General features: G+C 35.4%; 1 long non-coding RNA gene across 1 annotated transcript; it reads left to right on the top strand.

The window, feature by feature from the left end:
- The first annotated feature begins 3,087 nt into the window (after nucleotides 1-3,087).
- Nucleotides 3,088-24,270, top strand: LOC103102068 (uncharacterized). Its single transcript, XR_458908.3, has 4 exons — nucleotides 3,088-3,279; nucleotides 18,154-18,453; nucleotides 18,899-19,098; nucleotides 23,946-24,270. It is a non-coding gene; the product is annotated as an uncharacterized LOC103102068 (long non-coding RNA).
- Nucleotides 24,271-24,606: the final 336 nt, after the last annotated feature.

Below are 24,606 nucleotides of genomic sequence, written 5' to 3'. Positions count from 1 at the left end.
CATTTATTTATTTATTTATTTATTTATTTATTTATTTATTTATTTATTTATTTATTTATTTATTCATTCATTCATTCATTTATGTGTTTGTTTGTTTATTTGTTTATTTATTTATTTATTTTAAATGAAAGAATAGCTAGCATTTCACACTAACCCTCCAGGACAGTACAGTGACCCTGCAACCTGCTTTTGTTACTGTGAGTAGACCAGTGCAGGGTAGTCTGCAGTTTGAATATTTGTTAGCCTTGCTGAATTAAGTCCTCTGGTATGTTTAGATAGGGTTATCTAGCCAATAGAATGGGAAAAAAACAATGTTTTGATGAATTTCTCCTGTTTAATGCTGATACAAGAACATGGAATTTAGGATTAGAAAGAATCTTATTGAAATCACCTAGTTGTCATTGTTTTGATGATGGAACTAAGTGCTAAAAAGGTGAAACAATTTGCCTTGGGTCAGAGTTAGTACATGGTAATGTCAATATTTTCTTCCAGATTCTCAGATTACATATGCACTGTTTTGTTTTGTTTTTTTCCTCTCAATCACACAAGGTCTGTGCAAAGTTGGACCACACTAAACACTAAAGTATTGATTCTGTATTCATTCTTAACTCAGGAAGGGCAGCTGGGGCTTTACTTAAGGATGTTAAAATATAGATTATAATGAAATTTGGGAGTATATTGCCTTCTCCCAATGACTTCATAATGAGCCCCAAACTCTCTAACTGCTGATTTTCCCAAGTCCTGTTGCAGTTTAGGGTCACATCAGGCTTTCTCTAAGTGTTGAACCATAGTGGTACCCAAGACCCTTTCAGGGGGGCCTATGATGTCAAAACTATTTTAAAAATAAGACTAATCTATTTTAATTTTTTGGCAAACATAGCCTGACATTATTCACTTGAAGGGTTCTCAATAATTTCAAATAATGTAAAAGGGTCCTGATACCAAAACGTTTGATCTTTACTCTAAATAAAATCTTCCCTATTCTTCCCCTTCATCTTTTCTCTCCTCCCCTTGATCCAAATTCAAAAAGTCCTTGTTCAAACTATGATTCTTTGAAAAATGTCAGAGGGTTACACATTTATATTCATTTTCCTTGTTTTGGATTGCCATGCCTAAAGAATTTATTATCAAGTTTGCCAGTGAACAGATGCTAGAACTTTAAATATGTGTGAATTGAATATCTAGGAGACTTCCATCCCCCCCATAATACACATAGGAATCATAGACTAGGGCCTGAAGTGAAGGTGCCACAGAAGTCAGAAAGCATAAGGTATGAAAGCCAGTGGCCAATGCAAGAATGGGGGGAGGAACTTAGGTTTGAAAAGCCAGCATTGATAGAGGAATTACTCTTTTCCTTCTAGTTCTTCTCTGTAAAGTCTAAAATTAACTCTTCCCTGTTTGTGAAAATGAAATTAGTAACTCTCCCCTTGATTGTGAAGATTAAATTAACTCCCCTGCCCAATTTTTTAGATTTAATCAACAAAAGTGTAAACACTTCATTAAGTGTTAAGTGGGGGAGGTCTGTGACCTATGCATGAGATAGTGGGTGACAAAGCCTAATCAACCTGAGGGGGAAGTCCTAAGCAAAGCTTCAACTATAATTGGTAGACGTGAAAGTAGAGGAAGGTAAGGAAGTGCCACAAAAGAAAATGTCTTTAAAAGGGAGTTATAGCTTCCTGGGAAGAGTTCAACTTGTTCTAGATTTCTGAGTTGGAATTGGAATCTGGTGAAGAATCTGCTGCCTGGACCTGAGATCCTTCCTGGTGAGATTATCATTGAATCTCTCCCTTTGGACTGACATGTGGTGAGTGAAAAGAGCTGAGTCCTTTCCTGGATTTTCTGAAGAGACTAGTCTCAAGGAGAGGCCTATCCTCTAGAGAGAGATTCCTTGCATCCCCAGGTCCTTGGCCCAAAAGTCAAGGCCTCTTTGGTTAGGGACTAAACTCCCCTGCCCAGGTTGAGCCAGGGGTTGCAGCAAAATACTTAGTGTATAGCCTAGATATCTTACCCTATCCTCTCTCTGATTTCCTACTTGAAGCTTTTTATACTTTGTAAATAAATTGTAAATAAATCTCTTTGGAATTAATAAAATTCCTGGTGAACATATTTTAAATAATCTAGTCCAAACTTTTATTAAAAAAAAACCCTTTTGTCCCCCTTACATTTCCCTTACATTGACATTCTTTGCTTCTGTACCTATCTTTGTTCTGACTCCTTCTCTGGACTGGCCCTTTCTCTGAGCTCTTACATCATCTTGCTGTCTCTGGTAAGTGGAAGTCCATGGAAGGGATCATGTGGAGCTGAAATCTGGGACCAGATCCTACTTAAATTAAAAAGGCTGGAAACTTTATTTCTCTCTTACTCTCTCTTTACTAATAAATACTTATAAATTTAATATTAAGCCCCTGAGATTAATTTTTATTTATAACAAATATCTAATTAGATTGGTCCTTAGAAAGCAGAAATGATTTTTCATTGAGATCATACTCAAAAGTTTCTAGGAATAGTTGAAGATGGTAGAGCTTGTGTGCAAAGTTATAATATTAAAGAACGTATTTGAGGGGAGGTTAATTTGTAACCCAAGGGGTTAAGACTTTCAGTTTAGAGAGAGGGAAAGAGGAGTGGAGACCCCCTCTTCTCAAAGTGGGTTCAGAGGAGACAACTGATGTTTAAAGTTGGCTCAGAGAGAGGAGATGGGCTTTGAAGATTTTTTCCCCTTCTGCTGTCCCTTCTTAGATAAGGCTGCTCTTCCAGATTTGCTCTTGTCCCTCATGTCCCCCCTCCACTACTCGAGACCAAAGGGTCTCCCTTTGATCTGTTCACTCACATTCATCTTGGGGAAAAGATAATTATTTTAATGTCAACTCAATTGGAGTGTGAATTTTATAAACTATTCCACCCTAATCAGACCATTCTTTAGAAGATCTGATTTAGCTATTTCCTGATCAGTAACAATGGAGATACTTGGAATAACAGAATCAGGTGTTGGAAACTCTAAATTTCTCCTCCCTTCTTAGGTGAACAAGATTTAAAAGGTCTGCATCAAACTCAAGATTTAATTATCTAAGGAAATGGCCTTCAACAGACATGTGCAGAAAAATGATAGACCTCTGGGCTGTCCTAAGTCAAGCTTAGTCATAATTGGTACAGATGAGACATAGGGAAGTGATGTAAAACTGTCTATATAAGGCATGTCACTTCCTCTCTACTCCTCTTTCCCTGGAGAGGAGACTCTGGCTGAGAGTGTGCTAGGCATTTTGACATCTTGGAGTTTTGGTGGTGAGTTTTGCCCTTGAGCTGATTCAGGTTTGGGCATCTTAGCTGAGCCCCATTGGAGGTTAGGCTGATTCTTTCCTCCTTCACTCTCAAAACCTTACTTTCTAGGTCTTCTAATCTTCTCACCCAGTACTAACCCCTTCCTTCTTCCTTCTTCTTAATCTCTTCCACTATATCAATTAAATCACCATAAAATTTCCAGCTGAGTTTGGGTGTTTCATTAGGATTTTACAAACAAAATCCTCGGTGACCAAATATAATTATTACATTCTGTCTCAACCATAATTTTAACCTTACAGTTGTAATACAAAGAAATAACTAGCAGGGAAAGAATGTCAAATGGAAGTGGGGAAAAGGGGCCCCTGTCTCTATCTAAAACCCTTTTCCTCCTTCCTTGAGTTTGGGGGGAACTCAGGCTTTGGCAGCCTGAGGCCGCTAAGAGAAAGTCAGGTTGGCTCACCCTGGGTTTGGCCCCTAGGCCACAGTTCAGACTGAGGGCAACAGGAACTGAAGTAAAGTCCACCAGAGATATAAAATGTCTTTCTCAGGTGTCCTCTTCAATAGTTTTTTCAATTGGAAAATGTTGGGAGGAAGGATTTTCAGTCACCAGCAGGAAAGGTGGGTAACCCTCAGGAGAAAATCTTTTTCTACCTTCTCTCTTCGGTTTCTCAAGACTGAGAGAACAACTTTTCTACCAGGCAGAGTCTTCTCCTCCTCAAGATTCCAATTTCCTGGGACCCCTCTTCCACTGAGGTGATCAGTTTCACACACTCTTCAGCTTGACACTTTTTCTTTAGTGCCAGCGTCTGTCGCAAGAGTCACTTAAATACCACAATAAAGCATTGAAGAATTTCTGTACCAACTCAGAGTAAAATAGGCATTTAATATACACAGTTTTCTTTAAAAATTCATGTTACTACCTAATAGAACAAACAATTTAAGAAATAATGCAGCCCAAGATGGCATTTGAGTTTTGGAGCTTTTCTCTTTATGTACTACTATGAATTGGATATCTAGCTAAAATGTTTGGTTTTTTTGTTTGTTTTTTGTCAAAGTAAGACTTGAAGCAGATAGATACTCAGTTGATGTCATTGGTTGAAGGCTGTCATTGCAGAGACCTGTAATGAAAACAATTAAAACTTGATTGGGTGGGAGGTTTGACTCCAAAGTCTTTTCTATTGCTAAGGTTTCAGGTTTCTAAATTATAATCTACTTAACAATGTGTGAAGATTATGTCTATTTTAATGAAATCAATCAGTAACTTTTAATTCAATCAATCAAGAACTCAAAGAGTCCCTTCTTAACACTTTAGTAAGGGAGTACACAAGTCAAAAACTCTCACCTCCAAAGTGGAGTGCCCAGCCCTAGGTAGGACTAAGCAAATTGAAAGGCTACAATTGGTTTTTGTGAAGAAGGGAGAGAGACAGGAAATGGCATGGGAAACGGGGTATAAAAGAGACTAACATGGGCTGGAGAGCTTGGTATTTCTAACATTCCTTTATTGGCATTTGGAGAGACTCTTTCCCTGGATCCTGCCTCAGCTTGTTTTGTGAAGGGCTCAGACTTTAGAGGAGATTGTGCTGGTGAACTTTTGACTGAAGACTCCACATGAAGATGAAGACCTGAGGAAGCTTCCTGCTGGGGTGCTGAACTAGACTGCACTTTGCTGGAGAAGCTCTTAGGGCTGGTAGGCTTGTTAAAAATCTGGTTCTTTATCTATTTTTCCCACTTTCATTCTTTCCACCTCTTTGTAAATAAAAGCTACTAAAAGTCCTTTTGCTTTAAGCTATAATATTTTACAATCAACGACCACAATATTACTTTATAACTCTCTAATTGAGTCAAAATGCCCAATTTTCATCCTTAAAAATGCTAGATAGAACTTCCTTTAATTATATTGTCTTGGCAGATAGTCTAACCAGGTTGACAGGCCTCAAATTCATTAGGGAATTAATGGGATGTGTACTACAACTTGTGAAGACTTCTCATGATGAAATTGGAAGATGAGAATACTTTTATTCCATTGACCTTGAAAGTAGCTGAAAAAGGGCCCTGTGGAACATAGAACTTGGTCAAACATTGAAGATAACATACAACCTGGGACATTACGAGTTGTCCTGACTTCAGTGACTCTGGAAAAACAAGTGAGACCAACAACTTTGTAAAACTTTTCCTCACTTAAAACAAATTCACACATTAATCAAAACATCACCCTATGACGCCATTGGTTTTCTTTGAAGTGAAGGATGAAAAACAACATCTGGCTTTTTATTTATGTTTTTGTTTTGCTTGATTTTTATTTTGTAAGTATCCATCAAGAGGGAGGATAAAGAAAGGAGAAGTTTAAAGCTAAATTAAGTCCTTCCAAGTACCATGCAAATAATTCCATTTTCCTCATTTATCTTTGCAGCTTTTTTTTTCATATGATTTGTTTACATATTGGCGAAGAGATGTAAAATTCTCTCAGTGTGAATTCTGAAAGTTATATTCTTTAAGAATATTGATATTTTTCACTCAAAGGACTATAAAACTATGCAAATTCTAACCCAGAAATACCACTACTGGGTGCATATCTCAAAGGCATTAGAGAAAAGGGAACCAACTGGTACAAAAAATATTTTAGCAGTTTTTTGTAGTGGCAAAGAATTGGAAACTGAGGGGGATATCTACCAATTAGGGAATGACTGAACAAGTTGTGGAATATGATTGTAATGGAATACTATTGTGTCAAAAGAAATTACAAATAGGATGAGTTCAGAGAAAACTGAAAAGACTTATATGAACTGATGCAAAGTGAAGGGAGCAGAACCAGTGGAAGAGTTTATATAGGAACAGACTTATTGTAAGATGATCAACCATGAAGGACTAAACTATTATCAGCAAAACAAGATTCCAAGATAACTCCTAGGGATTCACGATAAAAAAAAATACTATCCATAGTCAAAGAAAGAACTGTTGGAATCTGATTGCAGATCAAAGCACACAATTTTCATCTTACTTTCTTCATGATTTTTTAATTGTTTATGTGATATGTGTCTTCTGTCATAGCATGAGTAATGGAAATATATATTGCATGGAACCACTGGAATGACCTCTAACAGATTTACCACTTTGTAGAAGGAGAAAGAAGAAAGATAATTTGATTTGAAAAATGTCAGAAAGCAATTGTTAAAAACTGTTCCTACATGTAACTAAAAAATTAAAGTTTTTTTTTTAATATAACTTTTATTCTCTTCCGATTTAAATTTTTTGAATACTAGCTAGGATTTTGTCATCGAATTTTCATTTAAAACACCAATAATCATGACATCTTACATCATATAGAAACACTTTAAATCTCTGCCTAATAGAAATGTAAATGTGGAAAAGGAAAAGGAAGTTTTCTAGTCATTTGTAGAAGGGCAGAATAAGAAAAAAGAAATGTAATAGTTTTGGAGTACATGGATACTGAAGTGGATATCTTTTTATCTCTTTCCTATTGTATTCTGCACTGTTCCTAAATCCTGTTCTTAAAACACAACTCTGACCACATCAGTCTACTCTTTAAGACATTCATATGGCTCCCACTTGCCTCTAGAATAGGATACCAACTCATCACTTTGGCATGTAAAAGCTTTCAAAATCTGGGCTAATATTTTTTTTAGCTTATTTCCACTATTTTCTTTCACACAGTCTTTATTCCAGACAAACTGACCTATTTTTTGTTCTCTGTACAATACAAGGCTTTTTTTTACTTATCAAACACATTCCCTTTGCACCTCTTGGACTCTAGTTATATTTAAAAATTATTTCAATTGGCATTTCCTTCATAACTCTTGTCCTATACTTCCATTTGCTAGTTCTGGCCTCCTGGAATCACATATTTTAAATTAATTAAGGTAGATTCTAGTTGATAGTAGGTTAAAGTCTGTAGTTAGAAAGATGATTTCAAATCCAGATTCAAACACATATGACCTTTGTATCATCCTAGATAAATCACTTAAATTCTATCTGCATCAATTTCCTTATCTAAAATAAATACAATGATAATACCTTCCTCCTAGAATCATTACAAAGATAAAATTGGCAAGGGCATTGTACCCCCAGAAACTCAGGCAACCTATTATCTGGGAAATTCCTTTGCTCCCTTTGTCCCTCCAGGCTCCCAACCAGAAACATTTGACCTGGAGGATCACCCTCCTTTGATTGTCCCATTGTTTTGACATGGACAAAGAGACACACCTCATCCATCTGTCCTCCAAATCATGAGGTCTACTCCCATGCCTTCAGCAAACCTCCACCCCAACCCCTTGCTCCAGTGCATACCACTCCAGAGGCACTTCTTCACTTTTGTAGAGTATAAAAACTCCAGAATTGATGCCCTCTGGGTGTGGGGACAGCTTTTCCATCTGTGCTGTCCTCCCAAGGAGCAGCTTTCCACCCATGTTGTTCCATCTAGGAGACAGGTTTCCGCCCATGCTTCCCTCTTGGCCAGATTCAACAATACCTTCCAAATTAATGAATTTCTCTTTTCATTTTAAGTTTTTGGGGTCTTGCATTCTTGCAAAAGGTACCCTTCCAGAACCCCAGAGGTTCAACTCTGCACCTCACAACAAAATGAGGAAGAAAATGTAAAGTACTTTTCAAATTTTAAAGCATTAGAGAAATAAATAGAATTATATAATTAAGAGTTTATTATAGCTATAATAATCATCGTTGTTAATTTTATGGAAGGATACCTAAAAGAAACAAAAATAAAATTATCATGAGAAAAAAAAGGGAATCACAGACGGATCAAGGGAGACTTCAACCTTGCCATATTATAGAGAATGGAAGAATGCCACACAGAGGAAAGGGGAAAGAAGGAAAGAAGGACATTTGTGCCATTGTAGATTAAAAACAGATTTGAGGGTTTTTTGGAAAAGGAGAGAGTTGAATACTTTGAAGCAAAGAATTGCTTGTGTTCCAAAGAATAATGTGGTAGAACTAAAGAAGATAGCAGGAGAGAGATTATTCATTAAAAAAAGAAAACAGGGAAGCAGGGATCTAAAGTAGAAAGTACAGAATCCTTCCCTGCTGATCTGTAGTGAGGCATCTCCTTATTGACAGATATAAGCAGTATAAAGGAATGTTATTTTCCTGGGGCATGAAGCTAAGATATAACGGAGGACATCTAAAGATTTATCAGAATATATAATAACTACCTATTGGTAATGATTCATTGTAGTGATTCATTCCAGAATGAACCTATAAATATTGGCAATAATCATAAAGTCCAGAATCAGAAGGTAAAGACCACCAGTTATTCACCAGATTTATTTTTATCCATTGGAGAAAAGAAGGCAAAGGGAAGAAACATTATATTTACCAACTATATGCCAGGCTCGGTGCTAACCACATTTTACAAATATTAGGTAGTTTAATCTTTACAATAACCCTGAGAAGTAGGTACTGCTATTATCTCCAGTTTACAATTGAGGAAAATCTCAGGCAAAGGGAAGTTAAATGTGGGGTTTCAGGTATGACTGAATTATGAAAGTATTAAAGATGTATCAAAAGCTGACTCTAATAAGCAAAGTGCTCATGTACCAGACTTATGGATATATTTCTAATATACATATATTATATAATAATATATAATATAATAATAATCTAATATATATTATATAATATATAACATGATTGATCCAGATCCTTGAACTGAATTGGACCTCAAATCTTATGGTATTCTGTAGCTTCTTTGTAAGGGCATAGACACTCAATTAGCATTTGTATGAGATGAGGCATGTGTGCCCAGTACTTTGAAATCTAGTACTACTAGCTTGAATTTCTTCACTTTTTTCATTAATTCCCTTGAAATTCCTGGCCTTTTGGAGAGATGCTATTTTAAGAAAAGCTCCATTTTATTCCTTGTATTTCTAGTGTTTTTAATAAGAATGTGTTGTGTTTTGTCAAAAGCTTTTTCTGCATCAATTGAGATAATCTATCTATCTATCTATATTTTTATTATTGATAAAGACAACTATGATTATAGTTTTCCTAATACTAAAGCAGACCCCTATTCTTAGTATGAATTCCACCTGATCATAATGTATATTTGATTTGTACTGCTTTAATCTCCTTGCTAATATTTTATTAAATTTTTTTTGCATCAATCATTTTATATAGACACATTTAGTCTATAGTTTTGTTTTGTTTTGTTGTTTTTTGCTCTCCTTGATCTAGGTATGAAACATCATATTCACATGATTAAATAATTTGATAAGACTCCTTTACCTATTCCTCAATCTCCTCAGTTACATGTAAATATGTTTGTATGTTAAAAAATTGATTTCCACAGTCTGTCCTTCTCTGTTAACTTCCTGCTTCAATGATGAGGTAGATAATTTAATATATGTTATACTTATGCAGGCATGCAAAATATTTCTGTATTAGTAATGCCTTAAAAAGAAAACAGAACAATAAAAAAGAAAAAAAAAGTAAAACATAAGTTTGATTTAATCTGTTTTCAGTCTCTATCAATTCTTTCTCTAGAAGTGGATATAATTTTCTTCTTATGTCTTTCAGAATTGTCCTAGATCATTGTATTGATGAGAATAGCTAAGTCATTCACAGTTGGTCATATATTATACTGTGATAATATTCTCTTGCTTCTAATAATTTAATTTCACTTTGCATCAATTCACTTAAGTCTTTCCAGAATTTGCTGAAATCATCCTGCTCATCATTTCTTTTTTTTTTAAATCCTTACCTTCCATCTTGGAATCAATAATGTTTATTGGATCCAAGGCAGAAGAGCGGTAAGGGCTAGGCAATGGGGGTTAAGTGACTTGCCCAGAGACACACAGCTGGGAAGTGTCTGAGGACAGATTTGAACCCAGGACCTCCCATCTCTAGGCCTGGCTCTCAATCCACTGAGATACCCAGCTGCCCCCCTGCTCATCATTTCTTGTGGCACAATAGTATTCCATGACAATTATGTACCACAACTTGTTCTGCCATTCCTCAATTGATGAGCATCTCCTCACTTTTTAATTCTTTGATACCACAAAAAGAGCTAGTATAAATATTTTTTAGACATTGAGGTCCTTCCCCCCTCCTTTATTTGTAATCATTTTGGGATCCAAACCTAGGAGTATTATTGCTTGGTCAAATTGTATGTGCAATTTTATAAACCTTTAAGGCACAGTTCCAAATTTATATGCAGAACAGTTGTTCTCAGATGGCAAGTGTATCATATAATGCTTTAATGTCACTGTCCCAATCTTCAGCTTTCTTTTACCATGATATTTTTCACAGCTATTTCTGTAGTCTTTCCAAGTTTTTCATGTTTCCAAGGTCATGTGATCTGAAGAGAGGTGTGTGTGGTCACTGCTTTCAGGGTCTGCAAACTAGTTTCAGCCTTACCCAACCAAGGCTCCTGTTCCATGAAGTAGCCAGCCCTAGAATTCTTCTCTGCCCTGTTGCAACAACTAGAAGCTTGGTCTCTGCCCCGGTCTTTGCCCTGGAATTGTGGTCAGGAACTAGGAAACTTGCTACTTTGCATTGATTTTGTGTTCTTCTCCACCCTGGAATTGTGACCAAGAACTGGCTAATGGACAATGAAGGGGCCAAAAGGTAGCCAGTCATACACCCAGTACCAGCACAAGGGTCCCTGATAAACCTATTCTGATTGGTTTCTAATTCTCTTACCAGCTTGGGATGCTGACCTTACTACTGTTGTGGTGACTGCTTCTATTATGGCTGTTGCCACAGGACCCACACCTGATGCTGCTGTTATATTGTACTCCCAGTTAGCCTCTTCCCTATTCCATGAATTTGTCTTTCCAAATTCCTAAGTAGCTCTGGACAGAAAAAGCATTTTACAACAACTTTTTGTTGGTTATGCTGCTCCAGAATTTGATTTCATATTTGTTTAGTGAAGAACATTGAGAGAATTTGTCTTGAGTGTTCTCCCTTTTGCCCTCTTTACTCAACCTTCCATTAGCTTTGAATATCAATAAAATATACTCAAATGAAAAAATCCAGGAACTAAGAGGGGGAAGTATGATCAAGAGTGTTTGGGTGGGGGCAGCTGGGTGCCTCAGTAGATTGAGAATCAGATCTAAAGACTGGAAGTCCTGGGTTCAAATCTGGCCTCAGACACTTCCCAGCTGTGTGACCCTGGGCAACTTACTTAACTCCCATTGCCTAGCCCTTACCACTCTTCTGCCTTGGAACCAATATACAGCAGTGACTCCAAGATGGATGGTAAGGGTTTAAAAAAAAAAGAGTATTTGGGAGAAGTTAAAGAAGTGACATATAAGTGGTTTATTCATTCAAGAACATAATAAACTATCTGAAAAGAAAGAGGGAAGTGGATGAGAAGTTTAGAAAATTGGGCACAGTCCTATTAAAGATGCATGATATCGTAGTAATCAAGAACTTAAATTATTTAAAACTTTTTGGAGTTCCAACTCTTCAAAAATAGAACAGCATATCATTTTTTACTCACCTTCATGATAAATAGAAGCAACGTGGAGCAATGTTATTCTGGATCTGATTCTCATTAAGAGAAAGCAACTTTTGTTAACATAGACAAGATGAATCCTCAGAAAAAAGTGGCATCTCCATACTAGAGTTTGTTATAAAGGAGGGGGTCAGTAGGACTAGATTAATATATCCTTCAGATTTGGAGAAAGTAGATTTTAAAAAGTTCAAAGAGAAAATTTGTATTCTATCCAATAATGTGCTCAGCAAAAATAAAAATGGAGGGGATGGGAGATGCTCAAAAATGAAATTTTGCAGACACAAAAATATATTATTCCAAAGAAGAAGGAAAATAGTATGTGTGATAGGATACCTATATAGATACCCAAGGGAATAATCCACCAACATAATTTTTTAAATATACAGAACATGGGAATTAAGCCTCACAACAACAACAAATGAATATAAAAGTGTGATAGGGGTAAATAATAAATATAAATATAATATAAATAATATCATTATAAATATAAAAATGTAAAAATAATAATGGGAAAGCTAAAACTCAATGAGCTGAGATGACCAAAGAAGCCAAGGGAAATAGCCTTCATTTAGCCACTTAGGGAGAAAAAGGAGAACCAAAGAAAGTGAAAGGACCCTTTTGTAGGGGTGGATGGCATGATGGTCACTCTCAAAAGACAGAGAAGGCAGAGCTGATAATGCTTTATTTCTTTCTGCATTTTTTTTGTAAAGGAAAATGACTTCCCTACAAATGATGGTATATCTGAGAAATTACAAAAAATAACTAATATGCCATGAACGCAAAAGAAAACCATGGAGGCAATAATAATGTACTTCTGCTATTGGTATAGTCATCTAATTTGGGCCACATGAAATCTATCTATCTATCTATCTATCTATCTATCTATCTATCTATCTGTATATACATATATATATATATCATCTGTCTATGTACCTACATATCTTTGGGTTCTGAAAGAACTGAAAGACATGATTACCGAGGTCCCATCAGTGATAATGAAATATTCTAAAAAATAGAAGGGAATTGTAAGAATAGTGAAAGCTAAATGTCCAAATTTTCAAAAAAGAAAAGGTTAAATCCAAAAACTCTAAGCCAGTGAACTTGAATTTAATTTCTGGGAAAATAATAAAATGAATTTTTAAAGACATACTTGCTCAACATTTAGAAAATTAAGTACTGGATATAGGCATCCAAAATAGGTCATGACTGTCTAAATTCTGTCCCTCCCTTTCTAAAAAAAATAAGTAACAAAATCTTCCATTTTAGAATCATTGCTAAATTTCAGTCCCAAGACAGAAGAATGGTAAGGGCTGAGGAATTAGGTAAGTGACTTGCCTAGGATCACACAGCAAGGAAGTTTGTGAGGTCATATTTGAACTCAGGACTTCCCATGTCCAGGTCTGTCCCTCTATCCATTGAGCTACTTATTTGCCCCTATTTTTCCTTTTTATTTTTATTTTAAAAATTTTGACAGAATACTTAATCTGCTGGATAAATGAAAGGTTTTAGTTATGGTTTACCTAGGGTTTGTTTATCAGCAATTTTGTTCTTGCAAAACTTCTTAAAAAGTACCTCAGATTTTTTCCTTGTAAAGAATGGCAAAATGTAGGCTAATCATCTATAACCTCAGACAAATTTAGAACTGATTTGATGGCTAGATTCAAAAGTTACTTATAAATTAGTCAGTGTTCTTGGGACATGATTCTCTAGGTCTTAGTACCTGGCATGCAACAAGCCACCTAATGAATGTTCTTTAATTGATTGATTTTCTCCAATAGAATCTGAGCTCTTTGAAAACAGAAACTAATTAATTTTTGTCCTTGTTCCCAATACCTAGCACAATACCTAATCTGTTTAATAAATATTTGCTGAAATAACTACTGAATTGAATGAATAAATGGCTATCATATGGAATGACAAATAGTGGTGCAAGAGGTTCTCAATAGGCAAAGATGGTAAGCCATAGCTAATAGCATGAAATTAAATAACAATAAATGCAAAGAAGACACAAGTTCATAAACATAAGTGTAAAATACAAAATGGAAGAAATAGAAAACTCATATGTTAAAAATGTAGTATTAGTGTAAAATGAATTTAATATGATAATAGTGTGACGTACAGTTAAAAAAGTGAATATATTGGATTACATTAATAGAAACAATGTGCAAGGAAAAATATTGTAGTGCTACTATTTGTCTGCTACTAGCAGGCTGAATCTGGAGTTTATGTTTAATTCTAGGCATCACATCTATGAAGGACATTGATTAGCTAGAGCATTTTCAGAGAAGGATAACCAGGATGTTAAGTGTTCTGGCAACCATGCAATTAAGAAAAAGAAGTAGAAATGTTTTATGTAGTAAATGAAGATTTGGGGTGATAGAATAACTATCTTTAAGCATTTAAAAGACTGCCACAAGGAAGAGAAATTGTCCCTGTTTGTTTTGCTAGGTGTCAGAGGGAAAAACCAAGAACAATGAGTGGAAGTTAAGTTGCTGAGAGACAAATTAGGCTTCAGCATAAATGTAAATGTTTTAACAAGTAAAGCCACACAAAATTGGATTAAAGTGTATTGAGAGATAATTGCTTCTCATCATTGAAGATCAAATGAGAATTGGATAACATGTATAAATATAAATATATACAGGATATATTCTAAATAAATACAAGGTCATTTGAATTGGGAGGCACTACACATTAGGGACACAGGAAAAAAAAAACCCTTTTGGAAGTTGTATTTAAGCTGATTCTAGAAAATCCAAAAGCTAGAGATGGGGGGAAAGTGAATACTAGGCAGGCTGAGCAAGTTAGACACAAATACAAGAAAGGTAATGGAATGTGGCATGTAAGAAATAGCAAAAAGATCAGTCTAATCAGAAACAGAGAGTGTGTAAAAGGAAGTAAGATGTGGTAAATCTGGTAAGGTAGGTTGGAGCTAGTTTGTAAGTAGCTTCAAATGACATATAGGGAATGTTTTATTTGATCCTAGAAAAAATGAGAGCTCCTGGAGATTACTGCAATGGACAGTAGCATGGTCAGACTTGTACTTTTGGAATAACAATTTGGCACCTGCTCATAAAAGGGAAATACTGCAAGTATTTTAACTGTTAAAATTAGCAAGCCACTTAACTCTATTATCTCAGTTGACTCTTATTCAAAATGGAGATAAAAAGTACATACAATATGAACTTCACAAGGTTGTGAGACTCATGGATAATGGGTTTAGAATTAAAGATGTAGAATTGGTCCAAAGTCACACACCTAAATTAGGTCAACACAACCAAATGGAATGATGTATTTAAAGATTTTTAAAACTTTAAGGAACCATTATATGTAACTTTTGAGATGAAGAAAGTGAGGTTCAGATAAATAGTTATTTTTTAAATACTTAAGCGTAACAGGAAGGTGATGGGAACCTGTACTCAAAAATATTCATTCTTTCATTGCTTCAAACTGGTCTATATAAGCTTGGACCACTGGTAGATGTTTGAAGATTAGAAATATAGAAGATAACTCCATTTTAGAATGGAGTCATATGAATCATATGAAAAAAAAATCAGTCTTTCTCATGATATCAGCTCAGGTTGCTGCTGACACAACCAAAGGTCAAATGACTTCCAGATCAATAAATCTAATATAACATTTGTTTCAGGCCCCTTGCATGGATTATGTTAAGACTGTGAAAATAATTTCATGTTTGTTCTTAAATAAGCCATAATTTTCCCAAGAAAATATGTTATCTTCAAAAAATAAAATAATAACCAAAATTGAGAGGCTGGTAACCAAAGACTGGTCCCTGAATAAAAGGGGGAGGAAATTATAGATGAGCAAGACCATTTTTTCTCATATTGGTCTCAGTTTGCCATTGGTCCCAAAGACACACATATATGTACAAACACATGAAACAAATACCTTTTTTGGGGGGGAAGGGGCAGTTTTCTTCACTTCCCCTAGATAAATTACTCTCTAATTGCTCCTATCTCTGAAGTTAGATTGAGTTAAGGAGAAGAGGTTTATGATGTGTGTGTGTGTGTGTGTGTGTGTGTGTGTGTGTGAGAGAGAGAGAGAGAGAGAGAGAGAGAGAAGAGACACTTCCCCTATATTACAGTGAAGGACAATGAATATGCTACTGCATCTTAATTTACCCATCAAAAAATCTATCTGACCAAGAATATCTCTGAAATTCAATCAGTCATGATTCATCATATTTATATATATACATATATATATGTATATATGCATATATATTCATTTTCAATCAGTTAAGGCATGTTTGTAACCTGCATTAGAAATTGTGATATAGGAGAAAGCACTCTGTGTGATGAAAACTGTATCTAGGTCCAACTTCACCAGTTAACTGAGGGGCTCTCTAAAAGTTTATTTTACTGCTCAGGACTTCATTTGTCTCATCTGTAAAATTAGGGAGATGAACTAGATGATTTCTGAAGTCCTTTTCCCCCTGCTATTCTATTTTTAAAAGTCTGGAAAGGGTAATCAGGATGCTAGGTGAAGTGTCAAGCACATATTAAGTATTAATAAATATACATTAAATTGTAAAATCTAAGAATTTTGTACTGAAAAAGATCCTTGAATATAAGATTAGCAGTATTAGACCTGAGAAGATTGAAGATCATAAGATCAGAGCATTTTAAGATTCTGAGCTGAAAAGTAACTTTGAAAACATCTTATATAGCTCTCTTATTATACAAAGAGGAAACTGAGTCCTACATAAATTAATACTCAATCAGAATTAATATTCAATCAGCAAGTATTATATTGATTGGTTGTCTAGAATACAGTGAAGCTATAGAGCAGGAAAAAATATCCTCTAATTTTCTTTCTAATTCTCATATTATATGATTCTAGCCTGAGAACATTTTACATATAAGGACCAATTTATTGAGTTTTTCAAATCACTTTGCCTATATCATCACATTAAATGCAAATAATGATCCTGTGATGGAGGTAATTATGAATATCCCCATTTTAAAGGTAAGCTTATCAGATCACAACTTGCCTAGGGTCAGAAAGCTAATAAATAATCAGAGGTGAGATTCAAATTCAAATCTGTCTTAATTTCAGATCTACTATATGACACTGCTTAGAAATATGATTTTTGTACTGGAAGAAATAAATTATTATTCACAGAATTGTAGATTTAGAGCTGGAAGTGATTTCATATAGAATTTAGTTTTACCCACTCACTTTATAAATGGTGAAATCTGTCCCATCGACTGAGTTTACAGGTGAGATTACTTAAATCGATTGAGAAATTGTTGTTGGGTGTAGAGGTGAACCCCTGGGGTTCAGGAGGATACCTTTTGCAAGAATGCAAAACTCCAAAACTTAGCTTAAAATTAAAAGAGAAATTTATTAATTTATCAAGTAATGCTGAGAATGGCCAGGAGGAGGTGGAGCAGCAAGATGGAAGGCTGCTCCTTTGGAAGACAGTATGGATGGAAAAGCTGTCCCCCAGATGACATCAATTCTGGGTATTTTATATTTATATTTTATACTCTTTACAAACAGATATTGCGTCATGGTGAGGACATGATAAACCCTCAGACATTCGGTGAGGGGTTTGGTAATCTGACTGGGGTCATCTGTCTGGGGACTGTCCATCTTAAATCTAAAGGAGGATCAAGGATAATAATCCTTTCAGTGTTTTATAGGGGTTATTAGATGTTCTGGGTTAGGAGTAACGAGGATGTAAGGGAGCAAAGGAATTCCCCTGATAATAGTTTGCCTGAGTTTCTGGGGGTACAATGCCCATGCCAAAATGACTAATCAATTCACTTTAAATTGATTCAAATCAGAAAACACATTAAGCCTGTAAAAAAATTAAGTTGGAAGCATTCTATTGGGTCCAGTAAATCCATTCACCCGTATACATTTTCAGGTAGAAAAGAGGACACTAAAGACCTTAGATGGTTTAGTTCTCCATAATGGTAGGAATTATTTTAAGAACAAACTTTAGACTTATGTTGTAGTAAGAATTTATATACAGGGAAAGCATGAAAATAATGAGAGACTGGAGTTGGGGGGGAGTTGTGATTTTGTATTAAATGAGGGGAGACAGAGGACATGTGGGGAGAGACAGAAACAGACACAGAGATAGAGACAGAGGGAGAAGGAGAAAGGGCAAAAGATAAGGGACAGAGAGGAAGAAAGAGAATTAGGAGAAAAGGAGAAAAAGCCATTCTCTTAAGTGTCAGACATTTCTGAAATTCCATTTTGGACTGATTCTTCTCCAGGTAAAGACTGTTTTCAGTGACTAATGCTAATACTCAAAGACATCCTCTCAATATCAGCTAGTACTCCCATTACTTCCACATCCCTCATTCTCAATACTGTTCACGTTTTTTTCTTTCGCTTTTTTTTTTTCTTCTTAGGGATGGTCAGAGTTAGTGAGAAATGAAAAATGAGACCAAGGGAAGGTCGAGAAGAAGAGAACTAATGTTCAAATTTTAGCTCACTCTGATCTGTTGCCTGACAAAGAGTTCCCACTGCATGTGCTAATGGGGGACTAGAGGAGCAGCAAAGGATGGAAAATGAGCATGCGATTAGCCAGAATTGATCAGGATCAATCACTGGTGCCCCTTGGGGAGATACACATTTCTGTCCTGGAACAGAATGCTAGTCTTTTTCGAGTTGTTGCTACCTGTCACATGGAGCTCTTCAATGAAAGCAAGGTAAGTTCTGTAAAACCCATCAAAGCTCTGTGTCCCTGGTAATATTTAAATAGCTTACAGTATGCCTTGAGTCAAAGTCAGCAATGAATATATCAAGTTTGTCAATCATATTATTCAAAAGGAAGCTTTGCTTTCTAATTACTCTGCCAGAGGGTCATTGGACATAATTGAACACCTTAGGATTAGAGAGAACCAGAGATGAGAGCAGCAGGGGAAGGCTGGTGAAGGTTTCCCAGCTCTTTGAATTTTTTCTCCCCTCTCTTGTTTAGTAATTGAACCCTTTACTAAAACTACCTCAACTGGAGGGGAGGCCACAAGGTCTGATTAAATCAACAGGCCAGAAAAGTGCTCATCAAGCTTCTTACTTTCACAAACAGATATTAATGGAAAGCCTCAAATTATAAGGGTTTCATTAAGTGTAAGGGTAACATTTGTGTCTTATCAGGAGATGCTTCATCAGTCAAAAGCCCTGCTTCACAGGAACCCTAAAGGACAGATAGCCCAAGTACTTCTGCTCATACATGAATGGCACCCTGCTGCAACTTTTGAATAGAGATGATGCCATAAGGAAAAACTATGTCTTCATTTGAGAAAAGCTTTCAGGACCAAAAGATAATCAAAAAGAATTGAAAGAACAGCTTTTTGGTGAGCAAACATCATCATTACTACTAATTTTAATCTTGCTCATTCTATACAGAGCAACTAAAATTCACTAATCATGGAACAAAAACCTCTGAGTATAGTCAAGTTTTGAAAAAAGGTTTTCAGTCATTATAGATGGAGATGTTCTACATGTGCCACACGTCTACTTCCTCAACCCCTCACTTTGAAGTATTAATTCATGTCATATGTTTTAGAGCTAGAATAGTCCCAATCAAATTGCCTCATTTTATAGCTGAGAAAAATAAGACCCACAAAGTCGAAGTAATATATTTAACATCAGAGATGTTCTAAATCAATGTTGGAGAATATTTTTGAGATAACATGCCCAAAGTGTAATTTCAAGCTGCCTTTTAGCCCCCCCTGTAATATCCCAGATAAGAGAGAAAGTGGTCATATTGGGTAGTTGCACAAGGAGGTGGGGCATGCAAAAAAAATGTCCTTGGGTGCATGAAGCAGCCCTCCTCATGCTGCCTCGACACCTGTGCCACAGCTTTGCCAACATGGTTTCTAGGTTGTAGAAATGGGATTTTAACTAAGGGCTACTGATTCCAAAGGGAATATTCTTTTCATTACACCATTCTTGCTCTACTGTTCTTCATGACAATCATCTAAGAGAAAAGTACTCCTTTTTCCAGTAAAGAGAATTTATATTATCTAAACACAAGTGCTGAAAACAGTCCCAAAAAGAGACAAAGAGAAACACATTGTTTGATATATTTTCAAACCCCTTCTCTGGCTATACCAACATTCCCACTGGCTACTTTAAGAAATGGAACCATTTCCTAAGCTACCATGACTTCAACAAATATTTATTAACTCTTAAATAAGATGTGAGAAATGTTAGTGGATTAAATACTGGACAGAAAATTAGAATCTTCGGTTTTAAAGCAGGAAGAGACCTTAGAGATTATTTAATCAAACATTGACATTTAACAGAAAAGAAAACTAATGCCAAGGAAAATTAAGGACAAATTTCCATGTTAAAATTGCTATTTAGTGACATAGTAAAGATCAATGACTAATGAATCCTTAATTCCAATCCATTGCTTTCCTCCAAGCCCACACTGTGATTAGATTATATGAAAGCTATAAGCAAAGGCGAAGAGGTAGGGCTATGTTTGAGGAATGAAAAATAGTCCAGATTGGCTGTATTATAAGTTTCATTGAAGTACATGGGAATCAGTATGGCACCATGGAAAACACACTTAACTTAGTATAGTACTAAAGATTCTCTACAGATGGTGAAGTCTCCTAGGTGGTGGTATTTGTTAGCTGACATTGGGATGATTAATTGCTTTGAGCCCAAGGACATCACAGAGACTTCTTTGTGGGATCTAAAACAACTTATAAGATTTCTACATACAGTGATAATCCTCTCAGGGAAAACAAAATGGATGGAATATTTCTATTGCCCAGTTCATGACAAGCATTTAAATGTTTAAGCAAACTACATTTAGTCCATCAGTGTGTTTATCTTGAACAGACTTTGAATATGGACATTGATTTGATTACTGATTTAAGTAGGAAGAGGAGATTGAGTTGTATTGCATTAGGGAAATGAGTGTCTTTCTGTCTCTATTTTTGTAGACATATAGACATGTCATATAGTTTAGATAAATGAGAATCTGTATGTGATATGGAAAGCACATTGGAAACTAGAAGCCTATGTTTCATTTATGGCTCAATCATTACCTAGCAGTGTGACCTTACGCAACTACTGGATTCTGGTTTTCCTCATTTATCTAATGTGAATGATAATAATAATAACTTCTCAAGAATGGAAAAGTCCTTAAATCTTCCTATTAAAATAAAGGTTCACTTTTTTCTTTTTCTTTTTTCATTTCCTTTTCCTTTCCTTTCTTTTCTTTCTTTCTTTCTTTTCTTTCTTTCTTTCTTTCTTTTTTTTTTTTTTTTTTGGTTATTCAGTAATGTTCCCTAACTCTTTGTGACTTTATTTGGGGTTTTCATTCCAAAGATACTTGATTAGTTCACCATTCTCTTCTCCAGCTCATTTTACAGATGAAGAAACTTAGAAAAATATGGTTAAATGACTTGTCCAGGGTCAGATAGCTAGTAAATGTCTGAAACCAGATTTGGACTCAAAAAGATAAGCCTTCCTGATTCAAGACCCAGCACTCTATCCCCTACACTAACTAGCTGCCCATAAAATCTTATTCCAGTGATTGTATGAGGATGAAAGAAAAGTTGTTGCAAACCATTCAAATTACTGAATGAAAAAATTTTAGTAAAGTCCTATTATGTGTGAATAATTATGTTAAGCACTGGAAAGAGGAACAATAATTGCTGGTCATGATAAAAGAAATAAGTATTCTAAAGAGGCACACAGCAGGTAGGAAGTTTCAGTTGCAAATCAGATGGAAAAGATTTTGATCCTTTAAAGTATAGCAGCAAAACTAATGCTGAGGCTTATTTCATTAAATTTCCATTAATTATATAATACAGCTTTGTGATGTTTAAGCATTTGACAATGCCAGAGACTTTCATTTCTGCATCTTCCATAGGTGTGACTACTAAGGAACCTTGCTATGTAGAACCATCAGGGGAAACTGAAAGTCATATCTCCATAAAAGTTGCTTTCCTACATTATAGCTTTGAGGAACTAAAAGAATGTTAGTGGTTTGTGAAGTGAGTAGAATAAAATTATTCTGGACTTTAAATACCAGGATGAAGAATATTTTTACTTTTGTAGAAGCAAACAAGAATCATTGGACCTTCTTGAGAATTATGAGTATATTACATTTTCCAAAAATGATCATTCACATTCAGCTTGAAGACTTTTAGTACTGAGGAAGTCACCGTCTACCATAATAAACTATTATTCTGTTCTCTAGAAGCAACATACCATTCATACCATACCCTCCTCCACCACTGCCAGATTCACAGGCAGACTAGCATAGAATAAAATGAAAATATATCCTTTTCTTGTTTTCCCAGATATGCTTTAGTTTCCTCTAGCATTAGCCATTAGAGTCACTGTCTTCCTTATTGAGCCACACTACTTAATCCATCTGGAGTTAGGCTGAACTTTCTATTTCAGTCCCTTGTCACAAGAAAAGTTAATCTTTTACTCTCTGTCTTAGATCCTTTCTCTTTAAATTTAGGTTAGGTTCCACTGTTCTTCTGGCTCCACAAATCTTATGACTTTAATTATTAAAGTTTTTTATTTGAAAAATATTAGAAATTTAAAAATTTATTAAAGAAAAAAAGATTCCCAAATCTATATATTTAGCTTAGGTCTTTCTCTTCAGACTCAGTCAGTTTCACATGCTTAATCCCCTTTTGTAGATTTTGAACTAGGCATCCTTCAAACTCAACTTGTACAAAACAGAATTCATTAAATTTGTTCCTAATCCCTTCCCTCTCTGAACTTCCTTAATCTAGTAAAGAAGAGCATCGTCATTTTAAATTCCCAGATTCACAGCTTCAGTATCATCCTCAACTCCTTTCTCTTGATCATATACCTAATCAGTTGCTAAATCTTAAAATTTCTTTCTCTTTAACAACTCTTACATACGTCCCCCTTTCTCCACTCATGGAGTGATCACCCTATTTCAAGATCATTCCCTCACCTGGACTGGAGTAACAGGTCTCCTTGTCTTAAGTCCTGGATCACTCTAATCCATCTTCTACTCAGCTATAAAAGTGATTTCCCTAGACTCTAGGTCTGTAGGGTCTTATAGTATATGAGGCATTGTGGGAAGAATAGCAGCTCTGCTATGAGGATTGCTAAGCCCTTTTCAGGGCTACTAATACATCTTTGGTATCTATCTTTCACCCAATTCTCTCTTGTAGCTCCAAAAAGCTATAGAATCAGAAAAAAATCCAGGAAAAAAACTATCTCTGCAGATGGGCTACAAAAGGTGAAGGATAACCTACAGGCATCAAACCCTTCAATGATTTGGAGAGATAAATACTTCAAGCAAATGAAGACTTCCCCTGATGGAATGAATGAATGCAAGCAATTTTTCCATTAGCCATGAAGGCTAGCTGAAGTAGATGAAATAAAACACTCAGAGTTGGTCAGATATCAACTATGCCAACGTCACCCACAGTATCTTGGGCCATTGTCAGTTTTCCTGACTTCTCTTGCAACTGGACCACAATGCCTCTGGAAGAGAAAGTGAGGTTGATGACTTTGAGCAACTCTGATTATCTTACATTCAATTCATGAGCAAGTCAAGATATGACTCTGTACTGTTATTGGTCCTCTTCAAAAGTATGAACCATAATATGGTTGTAACAAGTCACTTTTGTGGCTATTTTTGAAACTCTAATGATTCCCTATTTGCTGTATGAATACATATCCACTTTTGTTTTAGAATTTTAAAACTTCACAAACTACTCTCTTCCTAACCTTTTAGCTGCCCCACATGTCCATGTATGCTGTATTTTTTCTTTATATGTTATAGATTATAGTTATTGTCTTACCCATTATAATATTAACTCCTTAAATACAGGGTCTGTTTTTGCTTTTTGTCTGTATCCACATTACTTATAAAAGTGAACAACTCATAATAATTGCTGAACAAATTTTCGTTGACTAATTGAGTATTACTTTTTTGTTATTGTTGTGATGACATGGTTATGCTACAGTTGCTGCTGCTGCTGCTGCTGCTGCTGATGATGATGATGATGACAATGACCAGGTATACCATTGGTGGATACCATGCAAGATTTGGAGTCTGCAGGACCTCTGTTCAAATACCTCCTGTGACACTCTGACACCATGGTCAGGATCAGTTAGCTAACCTTTATAAAGCCTGAATTTCTTTATGTGTAAAATTGGGTATCTCTAATTTCTATTTCAGAGGCTAGTTTGAGACTAAAGTGAAGAAATGCATGAAAACGTTTTTCAGACTTTACTACTACAACTATCTAGCAGGAGCAAAATACCCATAAATAAAGAATTACCCTCACCATCAGGATGTCTGAAGTTCAAGTACTCTGAAACATTTTATGTGCCTCTAATCATGGGACTTTACCCCAGTGATACCTGGAAAATCTCTAAGATGCTATCTTTTAAAAAAGTTGCTTGCTAACACCTGTATTTGTGGAGAGAGCTTTCTCAGTAACAAAATCTCTACATCACTATAATCACAGACTCATACACATTTTATTGTTTTATACTCTTAATAAAAGAATAATTAAAATCAATACCCCGCTGTTTTTAGTATCTGGTTATATGACACAATAGTATATCTAGACACTTTTACGCATGGAAATACTATCACTAATTTCATTTTCTTTTAACAATTTTTGAAGGAACCAGAATGTAGGGAAGGCAGGTTTGAGGTGGTTGTAGCAAGAGTGGAAATGTTGGTGTTATCTCTATCTGTATTTTTTAATCCCCATTTTTGGACAGATATATATGTATAACACATGGAATGTTTTCCAAGTTTAGACATTGGATAAAATGGCCTCTATACTTTACCTCCATGCCATTATAAGATGCACATTTATCTTGGAAAT

This window comes from Monodelphis domestica, chromosome 1 (assembly GCF_027887165.1).
Source record: "Monodelphis domestica isolate mMonDom1 chromosome 1, mMonDom1.pri, whole genome shotgun sequence".
In the NCBI taxonomy this organism is placed as follows: Eukaryota; Metazoa; Chordata; class Mammalia; order Didelphimorphia; family Didelphidae; genus Monodelphis; species Monodelphis domestica.
Note: the sequence above shows the minus strand (reverse complement) of the source record. Positions and strands in the feature narration are given on the sequence as shown.